This window comes from Triticum dicoccoides, chromosome 3B (assembly GCF_002162155.2).
Source record: "Triticum dicoccoides isolate Atlit2015 ecotype Zavitan chromosome 3B, WEW_v2.0, whole genome shotgun sequence".
In the NCBI taxonomy this organism is placed as follows: Eukaryota; Viridiplantae; Streptophyta; class Magnoliopsida; order Poales; family Poaceae; genus Triticum; species Triticum dicoccoides.
Genome location: NC_041385.1, coordinates 772782919 through 772797708, shown reverse-complemented (window position 1 = coordinate 772797708; position 14790 = coordinate 772782919).

Here is a 14790-nt window from a genome sequence, read left to right as displayed (position 1 = left end):
GCGCTGCTGGCGAGGGCCGCCGAAACCCAGAATCTCCTCAGAGATACCGTGGCGCTCTGGACGGAGGGCCTCGTGGACGTTGCTGCAGTCATTGAAGAGGAGCTGGTGCAGTTGGGGGTGGAAGGCTTCAGGTATTCCTCCGACAAGAATCTCCAACCCAGCGTCAAGCTCACTCTGTTCTTCAAGGGCGTGGCGACGGCTCTCCAGCAGCTCCGGGAACGGATCCCAAAGCAGCTGGCCGACGAGTCGCGCACGATTTGCGCCGGAGTTCTGGAGGAGGTGCTGATGAAGGTGGCCTTCCGCAATCCGGGCCTCCGCCTCACCAATATCCTTAGGACCTTGCCGCCAAAAGCTGATCTGGAGGAGCTCAAAGCCCTTGTCGCACCCATTGTGGACAAGGTGAGCGGAATCAAGAGGGTCAAAGGCGATCGCGTAGATTAGGCCGCCCACTTCTTCTTTCCTTGTCGCTGCCAGCCATGTCACGGGAACACTTCATTAGAGGCGCGACAAGTTATTTTTGTAATATAGCTTTGTTCTATGGAATGATTTGCAATGTTATTCCCTTTACTTGATCCCTCCCTTTGTACGTCTTTTTACCCTACGCTTTTAGGGAACTTGCCGGTGCAGGCACCTGGGCCACGAGCGCTGAGTGCGGGACGTCAGCAGCCTGCTGGCGGTGCCGCTACCGGCAAGAAACCTTGTCGCAACTAGTTGCAGCTCACTTAAGTTGCTGAGCAAACTCGAAACAAAGTAAGGGCGCTAGCGGCTCACTTAAGTTGCTGAGCGGACTCGAAGCAAAGTAAGGGCGCTAGCAGCTCACTTAAGTTGTTGAGCGGACTCGAAACAAAGTAGAGGCGCAACTAGCTACGAGTTGGTTCCTCCGCGCACAGGTTTTCCATACAAAGTGCGGTCGTTCAAGGGAGATAACTTAAAGAATTTAAAAATTTTGATTGCTCAAACTTTGGCAACTTAGCTTTTCTGTCGTCAGCTTCCTGGCAAGGAAAAAACTCTCTTTAACGGCCCGTTCCACACCATTATCTTTTCCTTCCCCCCCGGCAAACCTTGTGGGTGAGGGAACCTTCTTTTCCTTTAGAGGAAAAAGAAAGAAGAGAAAACAATAGTATGGAGCTCTTTGGCTCGTTACCTTTTACCGGGTGTAGGTGCTGCACAAAGTGTCAGATAATTGCATGCAAGAAAGGAACTAATGCATGAAATGGGCAAGCTGTGCGGAGCACATGGGGTTTTACTTTTGCACGGGATCTGCCCCGGCTTTGTACAAAGGATTACATGCAACAGCGGCAAGACTTGTACAAAAGGTGGTTGCCGGAGTGGGTCCTGGCAACCGCGCCTTATGGGAAAAACTTACGAAGATGTTCTATGTTCCAGGAGTTGCTCACCGGAACGCCATCTTCGGTCTCAAGGCGGACAGCGCCAGACCTTGTGACTCGTCTCACCCGATAAGGGCCTTCCCACTTTGGCGTCAACTTGTTGAAATTCTTGGCGGATTGAACGCGCCGAAGAACAAGGTTGCCTTCCTCGAAGATTCTAGCTTTAACTTTGCGGCTATGATAGCGGCGCAAAGCTTGCTGGTATCGAGCAGCTCGTACAGCAGCCTGAAGACGATCTTCCTCAAGGAGCAGCGCGTCGTCTTGCCGCAGCTGTTCTTGCTCAAGCTCATCATAAGCGAGCACTCGAGGTGATCCGTATACGAGTTCCGTGGGGAGAACTGCCTCTGCTCCATATACTAGAGCGAAAGGTGTCTGGCCAATGGCTCGATTTGGCGTCGTTCTGATCGACCAAAGAACCACTGGCAGCTCCTCGATCCAGTTCCTTCCGCACCTGTGCAGCTTGTCGAAAGTTCTGGTCTTGAGCCCGCTCAGCACTTCAGCATTTGCCCTCTCTGCTTGACCGTTGCTTCTCGGATGAGCAATAGAAGCGAAGCAGACCTTGGCGCCAAGGTCTTGGACGTACTGCATGAAGGTGCGGCTCGTGAATTGCGTGCTGTTGTCGGTGATGATCCTGTTAGGGATTCCGAAACAGCAAACAATCGACCTGAAGAACTTGACTGCTGACTGTGTTGTCACCTTCCTCACTGGCTGCACTTCCGGCCACTTTGTGAACTTGTCGATTGCGACGTACAAGTACTCAAAGCCCCCGACAGCTCGGGGGAAGGAGCCGAGGATATCGAGCCCCCAGACCAAAAATGGCCAGGATAAAGGGATCGTCTGGAGAGCTTGAGCTGGCTGGTGTATCTGTTTGGAGTGGAACTGGCACGCTTCACACTTGGTTACTTGTGCAGTTGCATCCTGGAGGGCTGTTGGCCAAAAGAAACCTTAACGGAAAGCTTTGCCGGCAAGTGCTCTTGCGCCAATGTGGTGGCCACATATGCCTCCATGTATCTCCGCCAACAGCTTTTGTCCATCTTCCTGGCGAATACACTTCAATTTCACACCGTTGAGTCTTCTTCTGTACAGTATGCTATCGACAAACCGGTACATACTTGACTGCCGGGCTACTCTTTCAGCTTCTTCTTGCTCTTCGGGAAGTTCTCCTGTCTGAAGGAAATGGACAATCTGTTGTGCCCATGCTGGAGCTTGTGGCTCGACAACAAGGACTAAAGGCACATCTGCTGCTGCGGGAACATCCGCTTCGACGGCGAGAACCTGCGGCTCAGCCGGAGCTTGATGTTCCCCGGCAAGCTTGCCGGAGCAAGACTTGTCGGGAGCGTCTGCTTCAACGAAACAAACCATAAGGCTTGCCGGAGCAGACTGCCCCTCAGCATCTTTGGTGTTGATCTTGGGGACTTTCTTAGCGGCGGCTCCGGGGAGCTCTGCCGGAAAGTAGTCACCAGAAACCAACTTCCTTTTCTTGCTTTGTCCAGTTGATGGTGTTACGGATGGTTGAATCAACTTGAGCACAAAGATTCCTGGTTCCACAGGTAATTTTAGTGCGGCGCACTTTGACAGGCCGTCAGCAATGTTATTCTGAGCTCTTGGGATATGCTCCATTTGCAGGCCGTCAAATTGCTCTTCTAGCTTTCTCACTTCATCAACATATGCTTCCATCAACTGACTCTGGTAGTTCTTGTTCACTTGGCGGATGACAAGCTGTGAGTCACCCCTGACAATGACCTTCTTGATCCCAAGGTCTGCTGCGATTCTGAGACAGGCAAGCAATCCTTCATACTCTGCAGTATTGTTGGTTGCTTGCTCTTTAGGAAAGTGCATCTGGACTACATACTTGAGGTGCTCTCCGGTGGGTGCGACAAGCAGCACGCCTGCACCGGCGCCTTGCAGCGAAAAGGCACCATCAAAGTACATCAGCCACTCTTTGCTTGCCTCTCTGACGGGGATGCTTGTTTCTAAAATTTCTTCATCTGGGGTTGGCGTCCACTCTGCTATGAACTCTGCCAATGCTCTGCTTTGGATAGTTGAAGTGCTCTCAAACTTGAGGCCAAAGCTTGACAGTTCCAGTGCCCACTCGACAATCCTGCCCGTTGCTTCTGGATTTTGCAGTATCCTTCTCAGCGGAAAGCGAGTCACGACTGTGATCTCGTGTGCTTGGAAGTAATGGCGCAGCTTTCTCGAGGCCATGAGGAGGCCAAAAAGCAATTTCTGCACACCAGAGTACCTTGATCTAGCCCCCTGTAGAAGGGAACTGACAAAGTAAACTGGGCGCTGCACCATTTTCCTTGGCATCTCATCATGCTGCTGCACAAATCCATCTTTGTCGGGACCAGAGCTTGTCGGCGAAGCCCCCTGCTTGTCGCTGGATGGGTCTGCCGTGGTTGCTGGCTCATCATCCGCCTCCCTCTCCGCCACTAACGCAGCACCAACCACTTGATTGGTTGCCGCTATATATAGCAGCAATTTCTCTTGCGGCTTAGGTGCGATAAGCGTTGGAGTGGAGGACAGGTATCTCTTCAAGTCCTGCAGCGCAGCCTCCGCTTCCGGAGTCCATTTCATTGGACCTTCCTTTTTCCAAATTTTGAAAAATGGCAGGGCGCGCTCAGCAGATCTTGAGATAAACCTGCTGAGAGCAGCCACGCAACCGGCAAGCCTTCGTACATCCTTGACGCGCTTTGGTGCTTCGATCTGCTCAATGGCCTTGATCTTGTCGGGATTGGCTTCAATTCCCCGCTGAGACACGAAGAACCCGAGAAGCTTGCCGGAAGGGACTCCAAACACGCACTTCTCGGGGTTAAGCTTGAGGTTGATCTTGCGCAGATTTGCAAATATCTCGTCTTAATCTTGAACCAGGGTTGCCCTATTTTTGCTCTTGACCATTATGTCATCCATGTAGGCTTCCACATTTCTGTGCATTTGCGGCTCAAAAGCATGGTGGACTACCCTTGCAAATGTTGAACCAGCATTCTTCAAACCGAAAGGCATCCGTACAAAACAGTACGTGCCACACGGGGTGATAAATGCGGTTTTCTCTTCATCTTCTTCTGCCATGAAGATCTGATGGTATCCTGAGCATGCATCAAGAAAGGAAAGCAAATCACATCCGGCTGTGGAGTCAACAATCTGGTCAATACGCGACAAGGGAAATGGGTCTTTGGGACAAGCTTTATTAACATCAGTGAAGTCAATACAAAGCCTCCATTTCCCGTTAGCCTTGCGCACGACAACAGGATTGGCCAACCACGTAGGATGGAGCACTCCTCTGACAAGGCCTGCTGCTTCCAACTTCTTGATTTCTTCTGCGATGAATTCTTGGCGCTCTACTGCCTGTTCCCTGACTCTCTGCTTGACGGGCCGCGCATGAGGACAGACGGCAAGGTGGTGCTCAATTACTTTCCTGGGAACACCGGGGATATCAGACGGTTGCCATGCAAACACGTCGACATTCGCCCGCAGGAAAGCAACGAGCGCGCTTTCCTATTTGGGGTCAAGAGTGGCGCTGATGGTAAATGTACCACCAGTGCCATCCTCCTTGGCGGACACCTTCTTGGTCTCAGGTGGAGCTGCCATTGCCTTCTTACACTTGCCGGTGGAGCTCGATGGTGCGTCCTCGACGGTAGTGCAGCACTCCGAAGAGGTGCGCTTGCCGGAGTAGGCATCAGAGCTCTTGCCGGACTTGGTCTTCTTCTTCCCCCCGGGAGCTTCAGCGGCAAGAGTCTCGCGTTTTGCTGCAGCTGCTACTTCCCAGTAAATCTTGTCGGCACAGATAAGAGCATCCTTCTTGTCGCCAGGGACAGAAATGACGCTTATCGGGCCTGGCATCTTCAGTATATTGTACGCGTAGTGAGAGGCTGCCATGAACTTGGCGAGTGCTGGACGGCCAAGGATTCCATTATAAGGTAATGGAAAGTCGGCAACGTCAAACGTGACCCTCTCAGTCCTGAAGTTCAGCTCACTGCCAAATGTTATCGGCAACGTGATCTTTCCCTTTGGCTTGCTCCTTCCCGGATTGATTCCTTGAAAAGTACCGGTCTCTTCGAGCTTGCTGTCAGGGATCTGGAGTTTCTGGAGTATCGCGGAGGAGATCAGATTCAAGCCGGCCCCGCCGTCAACAAGCATCTTAGTGACCTTGAGGTTGCGGATTGTTGGTGAAACCAACATTGGCAAGCACCCGACCGCAGTTATGCGATTAGGGTGGTCCTCAATATCAAAGATGATAGGCGTGCTGGACCACTTCAGAGGCCTGCGTGATTCGACGGGTGGCTCTGCTGCGTTAACTTCCTGCACCCACTGCTTGAGCTGACGGTGCGAGGTATGCAGAGAAGCACCACCGTCAATGCACAGCACCTCTGTGGCTTTCTGGAACTCCTGCTTATCGGTCTCCTCATCGTCCATGTCTTCATCTTCATCATCATCTTCATCCTTGTCGCGGCCATGGGGAGGTCTATCTCCTTGCCGCTGCTTGGCCTTGCCGCGGCGTCCCCCTCGGCCAGGACGTTTCTTGCCGGATCCACCAGCTCCTTCCTGGTCCTTCTCCTTGTCGCCCCGCTCGTATTCGGCTTTCTGTTGCTCGACAAGCTGCTCGACTTTCTTACAGTTCTGAAGATCATGGCCCTTGGTGCGGTGAATCTTGCAATACTGCTTGTTGGTGCCGTCCTGCTTGTCGGCGACTGCCACCTCCGCGGCAACCTCCTTGCCGGAGTCACCAACTTTGGCTTCCTTGGCGCCACCACTGTTGCCGGACTGCTCAACAACTAGCACTTCTTTGCCTTTCCTCCTTCTGTTGTTCCGCCGCCGGTTTTTCCTTGCCGGGGCAGCATCATCACTGTCAGATCCTCCCGCTCCTACATTCTCTCCGGGGAGTCTCCTCCCTTCCTCAGCACGTGCGCACTTGTCGGCCAGTGCATATAATTCACTAATGTCCCTGATCTTGCACATCGCCATTTCCTCCCACATCCTGTGGTTCCGCACGTTCTGCTGGAACGCGCTGATCACCGCGGCAGGGTGGACGTCTGGGATGTTGTGTTGCACACTGCTAAATCTCTGAATGTACTTGCGCAGGGGCTCTCCTTCCTTCTGGGCGAGCAGATGAAGATCACTCTCCTGGCCATGAGGCTTGTGTCCGCCTGTAAAGGTGCCGACAAACTGATGGCACAGATCAGCCCAAGAGGATATGGAGTTGTCCGGCAAGTGCATGAGCCAGGATCTGACGTGGGGCTTGAGCACCAGCGGGAAGTAGTTGGCAAGGATCTTGTCATCCCGTCCCCCGGCAGCCTGCACCGCAATGGTGTAGATGCTGAGGAACTCTGACGGATGCGTCTTGCCGTCGTACTTCTCCGGTACATCTGGCTTGAAGTTCTTTGTGCTGGGCCACTGGACTTGCCACAGCTCACGAGTGAACGCAGGACAACCTACCGCGTACGGCAGATCGCCTGGTTCCCCGGGCGCATGCATGTCAACAGAGGGCCCAGCGCGCTTGTCGGATTGACGCCGCGCTTCTCTCCGGCGCTCGATACGGGTCCGAGCGTCTTCTTGTTGTCGATCATGAAGAACTTGGCGCTGATCACGACGAGCTCGTGGATCCGACGATGAAGTGGAGTCGCTGTCGAGGTGGATCCGGCGAGTCGGTGATTTTGGCCTTCGGGCCGGCGATTGCATGGTAGTTGCACCTCCGCCCGTTTCGTCGCCACCGGCTCGCGTCCGGCGGTCCTGCCGCGGCGGTGACGCGCTCGGCCGCCATGGAGTGTTGCCGTTGGCGTAGCCGATGAGACTCTGAATGGCGGCCCTCCATTCGTCGATCTTGTTCGATGTCAGAGGGTAATCTAGGAGAAGTTGAGCTCGCGCCAAAGCTTCTGCTGGAGTGGAGGGTGGCGGTGGCGGACGGCGCGAGGAGCGGGACGTGCTCGAACTTCTAACGATGTTAGAAGGAGCAGTATCCCATCCAGGCGACCGTGCCTCGCTCGTGCCAGCACGCTGGCGTGCATGCTGGTCTTGAGCGCCTCGAGATCCACCAGCTTGGCCTTGGGCTATCATGCGTATGGCACTACTAGTGCCATGACGCTGTTGATCTTGCGCCTCCTGAGAGTGGCGCGGAACATCTACGGTCGCCAAGGTTTGTGCAGCCTTGTTCTTGGACCTGGCAGCATTATGAGCTTCCTCGTCGACGCCCATTCTTCCGCCGGCGTCCGTTCCACCATCCGTTTGCTCCAACGGTGGCGGGAACGACGTGGACGGAGCGGCTGCCGCCGAAGTCTTCTTCTTCGGTGGCATCTTGATGAAGGGAATGAAAATCTAGCTCGTGTAAACACCGGATCAGGTTCACACGATCTCGACACCCCCTACCTGGCGCGCCAAAGATGTCGTGGGAAAACTGGCGATCCACGAACACCTATGGGGCCGGCGGACCGGGCCCCTTTTCGGTTTGGCGGGGGGCGGAGGTCGCACGAAGAGCAGATCGAGGCGAGGCACACGAGCAGTTTTACCCAGCTTCGGAGCTCTCCGGAGAGATAATACTCCTACTGCTGCTTGTCTGGTTGTATTGTGTTCTTGCTCGGGAGCGCCGAGAGCTACAGTACCCTCGAGCTGCTAACGAGACCGAGTGTGTGGACTTTCTGGGTTCGAACCCCCTTTACGTTGCGCATGGGCCTCCTTTATAGGGTAAAGGGGTCACCGATAGGTGGCAACGCAAAGAAGGGTAGAAATGTAAAAAGCAAGGTAGTTGATACAGTGCACCCTACCTAACTCTGACGACAGGGGACAGGGGCATTGAATGCCCGTTTGAGTCGCCCGAACAGTGCAGGAAAGGACCGTTAGGGGCGCCACCGCTTGCCACGATGGTTATCTTGTCAGCACCTGCTCGCCACCTCGCACCCCTAGCTGCACGGCCTCCTGCTACGTGTGCTTGGGAGGGTTCCAGAGCGACACGTTGGCAGGTGTGCTGGAGCGCGGGCACGAAGTGGGGGTTTCCCGCGGCAAGCTCGTTGCCGCGGTCGTCGTCTTGTCGCGTCCGGAAGCTTGTCGCTCGCCGGATCTTGCCGGGACGTGTGGTGCGTCGCGGCAAGTTTCTTGTGGTGCTTTGGTTGGCCTTCTCGGCAAGCTCCTCTTGCCGGGGTCTTTTCTCCTGAGCTTAAACACTTTGTTCTTGAAGGGGCTCCAAGGGAACCCACGGAGGACCCTGGCGGTCGTCCGGCAAGCCTTGTCGCGGGGCGCTGCAACTGCCCGTGCACAAGTTCGGGATACTGGGGTACCCCTACTCTAGTACACCGACAGAAACTCTTTATACCAGCCTAAGGCAATTCTCAAGCGATCGTTTGGAGGGGGTCGGTAGAATGGCATGCTTGGATTAAAATGGATGATGTGGATTACCTTGTTGAAAACAACACAAGAGATGATTTTAGTAACTGGGGAGAAGCTCAACAGTAGAGAGTGGGTCCACTGTTTGAAAAGTTATAGCATAACCGAGGAAACTGAGAGCACTATGCAATTAATGCTGACGATAAAACCTAGCACTTGCGCGTGCTCTCAAGAACTTGAGCATTCCCATGTTCATCAAGGTTTTACCAACATCCGTGTCAAGGATCCTGGCAACACAACATACTACCATGATGGATAGTGATGGACGATGCAGATGCATAGAAGGATAACAGCTTCTCAGATTTCACCTTAGCGGGGCCAAGGGAATAAAATCTGGATGATCGACCGAGAGACATTTAGCACTCCGCTTCTAATGTTCTCCCTGATGTACTAGCGTAACCAATTCATATGGTTTGGTATCTAGAACATCAAGTAAAAGGTCGTACTTCGGGAGCTCAAGGATCCATAAGGAGCAACTAGGGAGTAAATCCTACGAAGTCCTTATGGGAAGGTGGCCAACTTGTTCAATCAAGATATTACAATAACAGGTCTTCCGGCTGGGTGTGTTGGCCACGACATCCACTTAACCGGTTACAGCGAGACCATTATTATAGTTCTTGGGAAATGTTCCAACCATCATATCTGCCTAAGATTCAGATCTGGTCGGTGTTAGGATATTCCAGACTCATCGAGTCTAGGAAAAAGAATGAAAGTTTGCAACACAAATCGACGAGATGGCATTACGGGATTCTCGGGGAATGAACTATGATAGAAAGCTCCAAATCATGAGTTGGTTCTGCTACACACATGTGAACAGGCTGTCACAGACAAACATGACCACGTGGTAGTCTTATAATAAAACACTACCGAGTTCAGGTGGGAAACCATCATTGCGGACAAGGGAGTCCTTGATTAAGCCCGGGTTAGCTCTTAAAAAGAACTCCTTCTCCTAGAACAAATCAGTCAGTGGCTTGGTGTGCTAGGGATACATATAGAATGGAGGTAGCGAGCCTATCAAACCATATCATACTTCACACATGCATGACTGACTTGAGATGGTTCCAGAGGAGGCAACATTGACTTTCTCGAATTCACGTTGGCAACTTGCATCAAATGCACATGAATTAGAGGAGGTCACTTCCTTCATCCGGACATATGCTCCATGAGCGAGTCATGAAGATAATGCTTATAAAAGTTTCCAATACTAGCTGGATGTTCAACACAATCACGGAGAAGATAAAAATGTCGCGGATGGGCTCAACAACAATTCATCCAGGTTTCCATGAAGATGGAATCCCATGATTGTGTGGACAAGTGATAGCATTGGTCAGACCCAAAAGATATAATGGTGTATGCTCGAAGAAACAACCACGAGTAAGACAATATTACGAATATCATTGGTTCTGATTTGATTTGATGATAGCCCACACTCAAATCAAAGGTTTGGGGTAAGAGAATAGATCCAACAATTGATCACGAGGACCAACTAATGAAGATATCATCTTTCCTCAACACACACACACACACACACACACACACACACACACACACAAAGATATCCCTTAACATGAACTAAGTCAGACAACCCTTTATCTTCCAACTCTCCAAGTTGTTGTTTGGCTTAACCAACTAGCTCAGGGGTATCCCACACAGATTCTTGGAGAATGGGTGGTTTGGAGGACAACCAATCATGATCACGAATTTAACATAGCGGTCAAGTGACAACCTGGTAATACTTCCGAGAAGATATTCGGGAAATCACGAACCACCGATATGTTACTAAGCTCGAGAACAATCTTGCTTTTCAGGGCAAGACAATATGATCAATAGAGCGAAGATTTGAAATAATCCTAACTCATTGATCAAGGAGTGCACCAGGAGAATGGACTAGGTAGCACGATCAATCTTAGAATGATGATTCAATAACCAACATGCTAAGAATGAAATTATTGTCCTTTAACTACCAAGCAACAAAGTTGCTAGGAGTATTGATTTCACACATCACGATTCACTTGTCGACATTCCGGTTGCAACAACACGGGAACCGAGAAATGAATAATGATGGAGAGAGTATCACTGTATCAAGAGTTCATAGGATGGTGTGCAATTCCCATGATAATCTTAATATAAAGATGGTAATACTACAAGGTAGAGCAGAACAAAGGCTGGATTAGCAATTTGATCTGCGGAGCACAACTACTTTGACCCAATCCTGGAAATGGATGATATACTGGAGTTTGTTTCTCCTAGTCATTCTGGAATAAAATGGCTTGATGGACCACAGGAGTAACAAGCATTGATGAACGAATGCATGCATACTCTTGACTATCAATTGATAGACGAGGGTCGGAAGACAACTAAAGCGGGACAACTCAAAGGAACATATGGTTTTCTGAGTTGTGGATGCATAGATTAGTATGTCGAACCAAGCTCAACAAGTTTCTTCCAGATAACCCATGCAGAGAGGTAGGTTTGGCAGAATCGTAATATAGAAGGGGAACTCATCGAGAGCACTCTTGTTGCGATCTTTTGGTTCTCGAACTTCTGCCATATTGGTTCATGGTATTGGAAGAAGGATATACCACGAATCTCGAGGACTATCGCAAAGGTTACTAATATCCTAAAGGAACGAGCAAACACTATCAACATGAAGTAAGTGGGGTGGACCTTGGTTCGAAAACCCAGGAATAGTATACCTACTACTAAGTGGCATCACGAGATGCTCTCGAGATTGATGGCCAGAATCATCACGCTGGGAACTCAAACATGGCTGGATTACTAGGTAATACTCCAAGACACCTAGGGTCATAATAATAATTCCAACATATATGTCAAGGCAATAGAGTACCTCAACTCACCGATTAGTGTGGTTAAACTGGCCCAAATGGACATCAGGAACAGGAGGAAGGGATTTTGCAAATGCTTCAGACTATTAAGATACCTGGGATGACTCGGACAGCATAACGGCTGTAAATGCTCCAAAGGATTTAAGGCATCCTACAAAATGGTGGCATAGCCACTCAGAAGCACAATATCAAGGTTTCGAGATCAACAGTTAACATACAGAAGATAGTAGGAGCTGAACTCAAGCTTAGAACCATCAATCCTATAGGTCTACGGATTAGTAACACGTGATCCTGATAGAAAGAAGAGAAATCCTAATTCCTTAACCCTGTAGGAAAGATAAGATGACTCGGATCAGAAGGGCATAAGGTATAAGGAGTAAAAAGAGCCTTACGTTCCATCCCACAATCAATTCCCTTATATAACTAAAGAATTTCTAGACTCAACTTCGACCAGTTTGGCTTGGTAATCCTACAGGCAGTCAAGCTCTGATACCAAAGCTATCAGGACCCCGATCCTAAGTCACACCGATCTAGCATGTAACACATCATATCACTTTGCGGCCTCACGCACGGTGTTCCCACGGGTGCCACCTTACCTGGCCCGGGACCGTTTGCGCCTTTTGGCTCACGTATATGATAGTGCCGCTAGCATCCATATGACAAAGAACCCGGCCTGACATGGCTAGTCGTGAACCCAAAGTGGCACTAACTTACAGGGACAGGCATACATGACCCAACAACGAACGTGTCGGTCATCAGCGAGTGAATCCAGGCTGTAGCACTGGGCTAGCAGGACTCCGATATTCATCGCGTGACATTTCCCCGAAGGGACAGATACACGAACGAAGAAGGACACATGCCGGCCAGCCTAAGTGTTCCGGAGCAGTCGCAAGCTACCATGGCTCAGTGGAAACACTAGGAGACATTTCCCGGTAAGAGAGGCTACTAAGGATAAACAACTAGATAGTCAGATCCCACACATACCAAGCATTTCAATAACATACACACAATATGCTTGATATGTGCAATACAACATGGCATCACAACATGACTCTACGACTCAAGTATTTTATTCAATAGGCTCCAAGGAGCGAGATATTACAAACATGGGTCTCATGACCCAACAATCAGAGCATACAAGTCAAAACACATGCGGAAGCTTAACATGTCTAGGTACAGACATCTACAAATGAAAAAGGCTGAGAAGCCTGACTATCTACCAGATCCTGCCGAGGCACAAGATCGTAGCTGAGGTAACAAGCTAAAAGTCGAAGTCCACGCGGTACTACTAGCGAGACTGAAGTCTCTCTGCAAAAACATAAATTAAGCAACATGAGTACAAATGTACCCAGCAAGACTTACATCAGATCTAACTACATATGCATCATTATCAACAAGGGGATGGTGGGGTTTAACTGCAGCAAGCCAGCTTTAACTCGGTGGCTATCCTGAACTACGACTACAAGTGACTCTTTGAGGTGGCGCACACGAGTCCACATATTCACCATATCAATACACCACTATGGATCCGCTCCCGTCTCCCTACGAGAACGCCATCCATAGCACTCACACTTATCTTGCGCATTTTAGAGTATCCACTTTCACTTGTCTATGAACTGTGCAGGCGACCCAGAAGTCCTTTATCGCGGACACGGCTATTCGAATAGATCATATTAACCCTGCAGGGGTGTACTTCTTCACACACGCTCTCACCACTTACCGCCGTTTACACGACATGTACTCGGCAACCTTCAAGCGGAAGCCCAGCGAGGGTGTCGGCCACGACCTGACTAACCACACAAGTCTCTCGTCCAGGTTTATCGCCTATTCGGGTTCCATCCGCAAGGAGATCCGGCCGGGGTGTCGCTCACGGCCCCAAACAATGTGTGCAGGGTTCCCAAGTCCACCATCCGGGTGCCACTTGGTACACCGGGCCACTGTGCCTAGTCTGTCCCAAGCCCACTTGTACCGGGTGCCACTTGGTAGACTACTAACAGTACCTACAAACACCAGAAACTAGTTGCAACTCCTGGACAGAGATCAAGTTGGTTAATAAGTCGAGAGGGGTCGAGTTACCGAAACCCAATGTGTGGTAGTAACTGATCATGGATCACAAACACAGAACTCAGTTCCTGAGGGCGGCTGCAATGAGACAACCCACCATGTACTCCTACATGGCCTCTCACCGCTACCTTTACCAAATCGTGTTCACACACTTAGCTCTCAACAGTAGGACATGTTCACACACCTCTAATTCATTCCCGATGAATCAGACCTGACTCAACTCTAAGCAGTAGTAGGCATGACAAACAAACATGAATGAGTAGGCACATCAGGGCTCAAACAACTCCTACTCATGCTAGTGGGTTTCATCTATTTACTGTGGCAATGACAGGTCATGCAAAGGATAAAGGGGTTCAGCTACCGCAGCAAGTAACAGATGAATCATTGTTGTCCTAATGCAGTAAAAGAGAGCAGGAGCGAGAGAGTGGCATTTTATCGGAATGAACAAGGGGGTTTTGCTTGCCTGGCACTTCTGAAGATAATATAGCTCTTCATCGGTGTCATCGAACTCATCGTCGGAACCACGCGAGGAGTCGATTGGACCAGACGGCGAGCTCGGGGGAGGTCGGACGGCGGCGAGTCGACGATGGAGATACGCGGCGGCCGATGATGAAGAAGTGGTCGTGGATGGCATTTTGAGGCGTCCGGCGTCGAGTGAGTCGACGGGGAGGACGAGGGCGTCAAGACGGAGGCCATGGACACGTCGGCGAGGCGAGCGAGGGCCTGTGGCCGCGGTGGTTCTAATCGGCGGCGACGGCTGCGCTCGGGTTCGGGCGAGAGAGAGGGAGCAGAGGGGCGGGGCCTCGGGGAAGAGTGAGAGGGGTCCGAGTGGGTGGTGTGGCGCTGCGGGAGACGTCCCGGGGAAGGGGAAGGCAGCCAGGCAGGCAGGGAGGTGGCGTGGCGAGCTCGGCGGCGTTGCGGTGTCCCTCCTCTGCCTACTGGCAGAGGTAGGCGATGACTGGCACCGGGCCAGTGGGCTGGGCTGGCCAGGTAAGTGGCCCAGGTAAGTTCTCTCTCTCTCTCTTTTCCTGTTTTCTATTTTTCTGCAGCTTTGTGGCTTTATTAAAAATACTAAATCAATCCCAAAAATCATGCAACTGCTCATGACCACTGTTAGAAAT